Here is an 11,006-nt window from a genome sequence, read left to right as displayed (position 1 = left end):
ACTTCTCTCATTGGTTACATCATAATAACTACAGTACAATATCAAAGCCACAAATAAAATTTATATATGATTCTATTATTTTATCACACATGTATATTCATGTGACCATGACTGTATAATTTCATCACCATAAAGATCTTTCTTGTGCTGTCCTTTTGTAAACATCCCCTCCCAACTACTTCTAGCTGTTGGCAACCACTAGTCCATTTTCCATATTTATAATTTTGTCATTTCAAAAATGTTACATAATGTGACTTTTTAAGATTGATCTTTTTCCTTCATTCAGCATATTCACACTCTGTTCTTCAGGTTCACTCAAGTTGGTGCTTGTGTCAATAGTTCATTTATTTTTATTGCTAAGTAGCATTCCATGATATGACTATACCACAGTTTATTTTTTTTATTTTTTTGAGTTGGAGTCTCACTCTGCCACCCAGGCTGGAGTGCAGCAGCATGCTCACAGTCACGGCATCCTCCACCTGCTGGGCTCAAGCAATCCTTCCGTCTCATTCTTCCAAGTAGCTGGAACCACAGGCATGTGTCACCATGCCTGGTTGATTTTTTATTTATTGTAGAGATGAGGTCTTGTCATATTGCTTAGGCTGGTCTCCAACCCCTAAGCTCAGGAAATCCTCTTGCCTCCGCCTCCCCAAATACTGGGATTACAGGTGTGAGCCACTATGCCTGGCTATACCAGTTTATTTAGCCATTCAGCTGCTGGAGGACATCTGAGTTGTTTTTGATTTTGGCTTTTATGAATAAAAAATGTTAATAATTTATAAAGTAATGTTAATTTTAAAAAATTAATGTTCAGTTGCTATGAACATTAATGTACAGGTCCTCATTTCTCTGAGATAAGTACACGGGGAGTGCAATTGCTGGGTTGTATGTAGTTACATGTTTAGTTGTTAAATAAGCTGCCTTACTATTTATGCAAAGTGCATTTTACATTCCCACAAGCAGTTCATCCTTTCTCAGCATCCTTGTCAGCATTTGGTATTTTTGCTATTTTTTTATTTTAGCTGTTCTAATAGGTGCATAGTAATATCTCACCATGGTCTTAGTTTGTGTCTTCCTAATGGCTTGTGATGTTGAATGTCTTTGCATGTACTTATTTGCCATACACATATCCTCTTCAGTAACATGTCTCTTCATGTCTTTTGACCATGTTCTTATTACATGGTTTGGTTTTATGCTGTTGGGTTGAGAGGAGTCTTTAAATGGTCTACATACTAGTCGATTGTCAGATATACGGTTTGCAAATATTTTCTCCCATTGCATAGTTGTTTTTCATCCTAAGAACAGAATCTTTCATAAAGTAGGTGTTTTAAATTTTGATTAAGTCAGTTTATTAATTTTTTCTTTTATGGACAGACAGTGTTTTGTTGCAAATTCTAATAGAAATATTTGCCTCAAGCCGGGCTCGGTGGCTCAGCCTGTAATCCCACGCCTTTGGGAGGCTGAGGTGAGTGGATTGCCTGAGCCTGCGAGTTCGAGACCTACCTGGGCAACTTGGCAAGACCTCATCTCTACAGTAAATAAAAAAAATTAGCCAGGTGTGGTAGCATGCGCCTGTAGTTCCATTTACTTGGAAGGCTGAGGCGGAAGGATCGCCAGAGCCCAGCAGGTGAAGGCTGTGGTGGCCAGGAGCGGCCACTGCACTCCAGTCTGGGCGACAGAGTGAGACTCCAACTCAAAAAAAAAAAAAGAAAGAAATATTTGCCTCATCCTAGGTCCCAGATAATTTCTCTTGTGTTTTATTCTAAGAGTTTTATAGTTTTTGTTTTACATTTGAGTTAATGACACATTTTGAGTTAAACATTCTGTAGCATTTGATGGTCACTTTTTTGTTTTGTTTTCTTTTGCTTATGGATTATGCATTGTTCTAGCAACATTTGTTGAAAAAACTATCACTCCTTCATCAAATTGTTTTTGTAATTTTTGTCAGAAATCAGTTGGTCATATTTGCTGTGAAGCTATTTCTGGGTTCTCCATTTAGTCCAACTGGTCTATATCTATCATCACCAACACCACACATGTTTTGTTGACTGATAGGCTGATTCTTCTCACTCTATGCTTCTTTTGGAGAACTATTATAAGTATTCTAGTTCCTTTGCATTTTCATAAAAAACTTTGAATAACACAACAAATCTTATTTTCATTTTGATAGGAATTGCATTAAATCTATTAATTTAGGGAAGCTTGCTGTGCTGAGTCTTCCAATCTACAAATATCATATATCTCTATTTAGTTATGATTTCTTTTTTTTTTTTTTGTCGTTGTTGTCCCAGGTTTATTGAAAATATTATGGCATCACAGAAGTACTCAAACTGCTCCTCGTGGTGTTTTGAAGTTCATCCCAACTGTCGGCTGAGTGACCTGCAGGTCGGACAGACTGCCAAAGTCCAAAAGCTTCAGCATTTCCTTAGTGTCAGGATCTACTTCAATGATCTCCTGATCCAGGGCTGAGACCTCCAGACTGTAATTGTCCCTCCTTTCTCTCTCCTCCTCCTGCAACTTGATGGAGATGCCTCTCACCGGGCTCCCCTGGATCTGCTTCATCAGATGCGTGACATAGTAGTAGCGGAGCTTCTTGTTGGTAATAATGGCGATCTCTTCGCACACGCGCTTGTTCTGGAAGTCATTGCCCAGGCGCGTGTAGTACTTCTCAGTGATGACCCGGGCCGCCTTCTTCACGGTTTTGGTTCGAATGGGGCCCTGCGGGTGCAAGGACGAAATCACTCACGAGCCAGCGAAGCTCCCGGGAAGAGTGTGAGGCCAAGTGCGGGCGGCCTGGGGCCGCCCTCAGCCCCAACTAGACAGGGCCGCACTAGGCAGTGCTGGGCGCGGGGTTTAACGAGGAAGCCGCCAGCCCGCAGCGCTCCAGCCTGGCAGGGCTCCCAGCCTGCTCGGCCCAGAGCCTCCCCTTACGGGCTGGAAGCTGCGGGAATCAGCGGATGGAGGACGACTGAGCCACTGCAGCCTTGATCGGCTGGGCTCCGGCGATCCTTCTGCCTCAGCCTTCCAAGTAGCTGGACTACAGGTGTGCGCTACCACGCCGGCTAATTTTTTGATTTATTGTAGAGATGAGGTCTCGCCAAGTTGCCTGGGTGGGTCTCGAACCGGCAGACTCAGGCAATCCACTCACCTCAGCCTCCCAAAGCGCTGGGATTACAGGCTGAGCCACTGAGCCCGGCCTTCTTTGGTATTTTCTATGTAGACAATCACATTATCTGTATATAGATACAATTTTTTTCATTTCTTTCTTTTTTGAGTAGGAGTCTCATTCTGTTGCCCAGGCTGGAGTGTAGTGGCACACTCATGGCTACCGCAGCCTCAACCTGCTGGGTTTAGGTGGTCCTTTCATCTCAGCTATCCAAGTATCTGGAACTAAGGGCGTGTGCTACCACGCCTGGCTTATTTATTTATTTATTTATTTATTTTAGTGATGAGGTCTCACCAAGTTGCCCAGGCTGGTCTCGAGCCCCCAGGTTCAGGCAATCCTCTCGCCCTGGCCTCCCAAAGTGCTGGGATTACAGGCAGAGCCACTGCGCCCAGCCAGGTACAATTTTTTTTTCTTCCTTTCTCATCTGTGTGCTTTTTCTTTTCTTATTGTGCAGGCTAGAACTTTCAGTATTTTGTTTAATAGTAGTGGTGAGAATGAATATCCTCACTCTATTTTCATCTTAGGGAAAAATCATTCAGTCTTTCACATTAAGGATAATGTTGACTGCCAGATTGTTTTTTTGTTTAATAGATGGTCTTTATCAGTCAAGGAAATTCCTGTCTATTCCTATTTTTTTGAGAGTTTTTCTCATGAACGAAGGCTGAATTTTGTCAAGTATTTTGTTCTCCATTAATTGGTATGATCATATTAGTTTTGTATTTGGAATGAGTTTCTTGTTACCATATATAGTTACCATCTAGCTGAGTCATGTTTTTAATACACTCTGCCAATCTTTGTCTTTAGTTGGTGTATTTATTTATCTGAGTTGGAGTCTCTATCTGCCACCCAGGCTGGAGTGCAATGGCACACTCACAGCCACTCCAGCGTCGACATGCTGGGCACAGGCAATCCTTCCGCCTCAGCCTTCCAAGTAGCCGGAACTACAAGCATGCACTAGCATGCCTGGCTAATATTTTGATTTATTGTAGAGATGAGGTCTCGCCAAGTTTTCCAGGCTGTTCTTGAACCCGTGGACTCAGGCAATTACCTCACCTCGGCCTCCCAAAGTGCTGGGATTACAGACTTGAGCCACTGTGCTTGGCCTAGTTGGTGTATTTAAACCACTTATATTAAATGTGATTATTGATGTATATTAGGGCTTAAGTCTGCCATTTTATTTTGTTTGTTCTGGATTTTTGTTGCTGTTCTTCTGTTTTAATTTCCCTGCCTTTCCATGGGTTATTTGATTATTTGTTAGAATTTTTAAAAATTTACCTATAACGTTTTTGAGTGTATCTTTTTGTATATCTTCTTTAGTGGTTGCTCTAAGTATTACATTATGCATAAATCATGTATCACTATCTACTGGTGTCAACATTTCTCTAATCTACATGAAGTGTAGAAAAGTCTTACCTACCTTTGTGTCCCTTTACTCTCCCCCATTATATTTGTCTTAAATATATTTACATATATTAAATATTTCCTCTATATATACTATCATTCATGCTTTCATTTTGATCACTAGTGAAAAGTCAATAGAAGAACTACATTTTGCATTTACCCGTTTTTACTTTTTTTTTTTTTTTTTTTGAGTTGGAGTCTCACTCTGTCGCCCAGACTGGAGTGCAGTGGCCGCTCCCAGAAACCGCAGCCTCCACCTGCTGGGCTCCAGCGATCCTTCCGCCTCAGCCTTCCAAGTAGCTGGAACTACAGGCGCGCACTACCACGCCCAGCTCATTGTTTTTGATTTATTGTAGAGATGAGGTCTCGCCAACTTGCCTAGGTAGGTCTCGAACCCGCGGGCTCAGGCAATCCACTCACCTCAGCCTCCCAAAGGCGCGGGATTACAGGCTGAGCCACCAAGCCCGGTTCATTTTTACTTTTAACCTTTCTTCCTTCATTCTTTTTTTTTTTTTTTGTGAGGGTCTCTCTCTCTTGCCCAGGCTAGAATGCTGTGGCAGTGCTCACAGCTTACTGCAGCCTCAACCTCCTGGGCTCAACTGATACTTCCACATCAGCCTCCCAAGTAGCTGGTACTACAGGCAGGCACCACCATGCCAGATCTCACTACGTTGCCCAGGCTGGTCTTGAACTCCTGGGCTCAAGCAGTCCTCCCACTTCAGCCTCCTGAAGTGCTGGAACTACAGACATGAGCCAGTGCACCCAGCCTCTTCCTTCATCCTTAATGGTCCATGATTTTATTTTTTATTATTTCCTGTTTAGAGAAATTCCTTTAGCTATTTTTTTTTAGGGTAGATCTTTCAACAAAAATTATCTTAGTTTTCCTTCATATGAGGATGTCTTGATTTCTCCTTCATTCCTTAAGTATATTAATTCTGGGTTGACAGTTCTTGTTTTTGCATTTGAGAAATATTTTGTCACTTCCTCCTGGCTTTCATGGTTTCAAATGAGAACTCCATTGCATTCTAATTGAATGCTCCCACAGATTTAAAAATAAAAAAAAAAAGTCCCCCAAGAAGATGCCCATGTCTTCATCTTCTGAACCTATGAATGTTACCCTACCTGGCAAAAGGGACTTGACAGATGTGATTAAGGGATCCTGACATGGGGACATTATCCTGGGTTATCCAGGTGAGCCCTAATCATAAGTGTAATTACAAGTGTCCTCACAGGAGGAAAGCAGAAAACAAAGAGACAGAAGATGTTCTGATGGAAACAGTGGGGCTGGAATGATGTGGGTAAAAGCCAGGGAACAAGGGCAGCCCGGAAAAACTGGAAAAGGCAAGGAAACAAATTCTCTCCAAGACACTCCAGAAGAAGTGTAGCCCTGATGACCTGGTGTATGTAGACTTCTACTTCTGACTTCCAGAGCTGTAAAGTAATATGTTTGTGTTGTTTTAAGGCACTAAGTTTGTGGTAATTTTTTTAAAAATAAAAGCAATAGAAAACAAACACATTTCTCATTAAAGGTTGTATTTTCCAGTACCCTCACGTTTTTTTTTTTGAGTTGGAGTCTCACTCTGTCGCCCAGACTGGAGTGTAGTGGCCGCTCCCGGCCACAGCAGCCTCAACCTGCTGGGCTCCGGCGATCCTTCCGCCTCAGCCTTCCAAGTAGCCGGAATTACAGGCATGCGCTACCACGCCCGGCTGACTTTTTGATTTATTGTAGAGATGAGGTCTCGCTGCCTAGCCGGGTCTCAAATCGCAGGCTCAGTGAATCCACTCACTTCAGCCTCCCAAATGCGCAGGATTACAGGCTGAGCCACCGAGCCCGGCTTCTTTCCTTTTTTTTGAGTCAGAGTCTCACTCTGTCACAGGCTGGAGTGAAGTGGCACACTCATGGCTACCTCAGCCTTGACCTCCTGGGTTCAGGAGAGCCTTCCAAGTAGCTGGAACTACAGGTTTACATCACCAGACCGAGCTAATTTTTCTTGGTTTATTGTATGGACGAGGTCTTGCCAACTTTCCCAAGCTGGTCTCAAACTCCTGGACTCAGGCAATCCTCTCGCCTTTCACCTACTGGGATTACAGCATGAGCCACCACACCAGGCAGGAGTCTGTATTTCTTATGAGAATTTTTGTGATAAGATGTGGATATTGGCTTTTTTAAATTTTTGAGTTGGAGTCTCACTCTGTCGCCCAGACTAGAGTGCAGTGGCCGCTTCCGGCCACCACAGCCTCGACCTGCTGGACTCCAGCGATCCTTCCTCCTCAGCCTTCCAAGTAGCTGGAATTACAGGCATGCGCTACCACGACCGGCTGATTTTTTGATTTACTGTAGAGATGAGGTCTCACTGCCCAGGCAGGTTTCGAGCCCGCGGGCTCAGGCAATCCACTCACCTCAGCCTCCCAAAGGCGCGGAATTACAGGCTGAGCCACCGAGCCCGGTGATACTGGCTTCTTAGTGTAGTTAAGTGAATTTGTGATATTAAATGCAAAAAATTAAAAAAAAAAAGTCAGGTGGGTCAAATTAAAACACAATAGTTCTTTAGATGCTTGACAGTACTCCACTACATAACTAGTGGCTTAAGACTTAGAAAGCATGGCTTTGTAGTCTCTGTGAGGGAACTTTCCCCACCCCAGTGGCATTTTTTTTTTGGAGGGCGGGTCCCTTGTAGTAAGGCTTCCCCCCAGGTAAGTGTTCAAGGGACTCATCAGCATCAGTGTATCGGCTAGTGTTGTTGAGAGGCTGCGTTTGAGTTCAGTGAATTTTTGTGAAGATTCTTTTTTTTTTTCTTCTTGAGTTGGAGTCTCACTCCGTCACTCAGACTGGAGTGCAGTGGCCGCTCCCGGCCACCGCAGCCTCAATCTGCTGGGCTCCGGTGATCCTTCCGCCTTGGCCTTCCATTGAAGATTCTTTTAATGTTTGCCTATTTCACAACGGGTAATTAATTTATGAGCACACCTGCCCATACCACACTGAGTGTTCAATAGTTTTTGACTCAAAACAGCATGACCCCGCTACCCCACCCTTCCTATCAACCTGATCTCACTCCAAGTGACTTTGTTTCCCTGAATGAAAAAAATTCCTCAAAGGGAAATGTTTTGCCAGTGTGGAAGAGGTGAAACAAAAAACAGCAGAAGCACTAAAAGGCATCAAAATTGACGAGTTCAAACTGACAAGTTCAAAAATTGTTTTGAGCCGTGAAAAAAGTGTCTTGATAGGTATACTGCATTAAACAGAGTACTTTGAAGGTGACTGAAGTTTAAGCATGTAAAATTAATACACAATATTTTAATAAACAAATTCCGGATTTTTGGGGTCCCCCTTATATATCTTCTGAAGGGTCTTATCATGCATGTCACAAACATGTCTTTTAAAAAAAACTCAGCATACCTTTTTCCTTCCTAAAGGTATTCAGATTTCTTTCTCAGAAATTGTTATAGTGATATTGTCAATCCAGGTAACTGTTTCCCCATATTAAAGCTGAAGGAACCATATTTTCTCTAACAGGTTGGAGATACTCTACCTGTTTGGTCCATTCTGCTTTTGTCCATGACATTGTATTTTAAGCAAATGATTAAAGGATAAGAATGGGCTTTACCCATGTCATCACCAGCATCCCAGCCGTATTGTTACATCTAGTGCCTGTTATTAACTTTCCTTAACTTGTTATTAAACCCAGTTTAATGCTGGTTCTCCAACTGCCATAAATCAGTTGGAGTTCCTATCTTTGTAATTAATGACTTTTTACTTATATTAGGGAGAGCTGTTTGTTGCTTTTGACCTAAGAGCCCAAACTGACCTTGACTCTCCAGGTGGAAGTTTTTACATGGTATTTTTCAGTTGACCTGGCTGTTTGCTGGACTGTAAGTCCAATGTTAAGTGAACTGTGAGATGTCTGCTATAACCATTAATGCAAGCTTAGGCTGCATCCACAGACCTATCAGATCTCAGGAAGTCTGTGATCTTGTGCTGTGCTCACCAGCCAACAGCTTGAGAATGGTGTATTGACCAAGGCCGCCTTTTGAGTTGGAGTCTCACTCTGTCACCCAGGCTGGAGTGCAGCGGCATGCTCATGGCTACCCCAGCATTGACCCACTGGACTCAGGTGATTCTTCCACCTCAGACTTCCAAGTAGCCAGAACCACAGGCATGCACTTCCATGCCTGAATAACTTTTTGAGTTGGAGTCTCACTTGTTGCCCAGGCTGGAATGCAGTAGCATGATTATGGCCACCGCAGCCTTGACCTGCTGGGCTTAGGTGATCCTCTCTCTTCAGCCTTCCAAGTAGCTAGAACTTGGAAGGTGTGCAAGTTGCCCTGGCTAGTCTCGACCCCCCGGGCTCAGGCAATCCTCTCACCTCATCCCTCTAAAGTGCTGGGATTACAGGCTTGAGTTACTGCGCCCAGCCAACCAAGGCATTCTTTTATTATTTAAAAAAAAATTTTTTTTTTGAGTTGGAGTCTCACTCTGTCGCCCAGACTGGAGTGCAGTGGCCGCTCCCGGGCACCGCAGCCTCAACCTGCTGGGCTCCGGCGATCCTCCCGCCTCAGCCTTCCAAGTAGCCGGAATTACAGGCATGCGCTATCATGCCCAGCTGATTTTTTGATTTATTGTAGAGATGAGGTCTCACCTGCCCAGGCGGGTCTCGAACCCGCGGGCTCAGGCAATCCACTCACCTCAGCCTCCCAAAGGCGCGGGATTACAGACTGAGCCACTGAGCCCGGCTTGACCAAGGCATTCTTAAAATTACTGACAAACTGTGAAGACATTCGATAGTACATATTCCAAGTGGTGAGAACTCTATGAACAATGTCATAGATTTAGCTGCTTAGGCTGGAGAACTGAAAACGTAGAAATAGCAGCCTTATAATTTCTACATTTTAGAAGTGGGTAGCCATCAGAGCAGAACAGATTTTTGAAGGAAGGGCAATTTATAAACTATGAAGCACTGCTCAAATGTGACTGAACTGAAAAAAATTCATTAAGCAAAATACATTAATGTCATCTACATCACTGATGTAATGTAACCTAGTATGAGGTTAGGCTGTTGCAGTTACTTTACCTTTAGCGATTAAGATCTTCCAATATGGTAGCTATTAGACATGTGTGGCTATTGAATTTACAAGTGGAATTTCACATTTACTTCCTCAGTTGTACTAATCACATATCGAGTGGTCAACAGCCATATATGGCTACTGTATTAGACTGTACAAAACATTTCCTATCAGAATGTTCTACTGGACAGTACAGCTCAAGAAAAATGTTTGGGTAATACTAAGTCTGTATTTAAGTTACGTGAAAACTCATTTAAAAATATTATATAGTGCTTTCTAGCTTAGCAAAACTGGAGGTGTCTTTTATACAATGGACTAATGTCTCATGAGTAACTGTGCCAAAACCCTTACTCCTGATTTATGCCCATGTGGCAAATGGATGCCCCAGACCCCAAGCTCCCAGATGGGTCAGTTCTCCCTGTACCACAAAGCTGGGGAGGGATGGAGAGGAGGCAGTGGTGAGTAGTCTTTCTTTTTTTAAACCAACTTTCCTAGGACAGGTCTTTTTCCCAGACTCAAACCTACAGCTCCATTCTGAGGATACAGTATTACATTTTAAGGTAGAACTTTATCCCTGCTTTCTAGTCAACCCAGACCTCTTCCTTTGGCAGCAGGGTCACAGGCCTGAGCCAGGAGTCTGTGCTGTTCCCAGGAAGACTGTGGGCTCTCACTTATATCTCCCCACAGGAAGTCAGGTTCATGTGCTCCAGGCTGTTCAGGCCTGGGTACTATTCATATTCTGGTATAATTACTTCTTCTGGAAACATTTTTATGGTTTGCACAACTGTAGACCACTTAGTAATTGCTAGTCTCCAGATGATTAAATCTTAAATATAGCTTTGTACTAATGGGAATTCCCAATTAAAAAAAAAATCTCATTTGATTTATATTACATTTTAAAATAAAATTTACTCAGAGAAGTTGATCCTAAGATTCTGCCACTATTTAACAGATAACCATGATGTTGTTTTCCAAGTAAGAAAGCATATATGCCCAACTCAGCACCACTTTTCTTTTTTTTTTTGAGTTGGAGTCTCACTCTGTCACCCAGACTGGAGTGCAGTGGCCGCTTCCGGCCACCGCAGCCTCGACCTGCTGGGCTCCGGCGATCCTTCCACCTCAGCCTTCCAAGTAGCTGGAACTACAGGCGTGCGCTACCACGCCCGGCTGATTTTTTGATTTATTGTAGAGATGAGGTCTCGCTGCCCAGGTGGGTCTCGAACCCGCGGGCTCAGGCAATCCACTCACTTCAGCCTCCCAAAGGCGCAGGATTACAGGCTGAGTTTTGCTTCACTGTTGACTTTGCACAGTCACTTTCCCCTCTTCACTGCCATATTCTGATCTGTGAATTAAAGCAGGCTGCTAGCCCGGCTCGGTG

At 43.4% G+C, this 11,006-nt stretch overlaps 1 pseudogene; it reads right to left on the bottom strand.

Moving 5' to 3' along the window:
* Nucleotides 1–2,008: 2,008 nt before the first annotated feature.
* The window catches only part of LOC103268898, a 9,861-nt pseudogene continuing 863 nt past the window's right edge, over nucleotides 2,009–11,006 (bottom strand).

The sequence above is a fragment of the Carlito syrichta genome, unplaced genomic scaffold (assembly GCF_000164805.1).
Source record: "Carlito syrichta isolate Samal-C Ts95f unplaced genomic scaffold, Tarsius_syrichta-2.0.1 Scaffold308961, whole genome shotgun sequence".
Taxonomy (NCBI): domain Eukaryota; kingdom Metazoa; phylum Chordata; class Mammalia; order Primates; family Tarsiidae; genus Carlito; species Carlito syrichta.
Note: the sequence above shows the minus strand (reverse complement) of the source record. Positions and strands in the feature narration are given on the sequence as shown.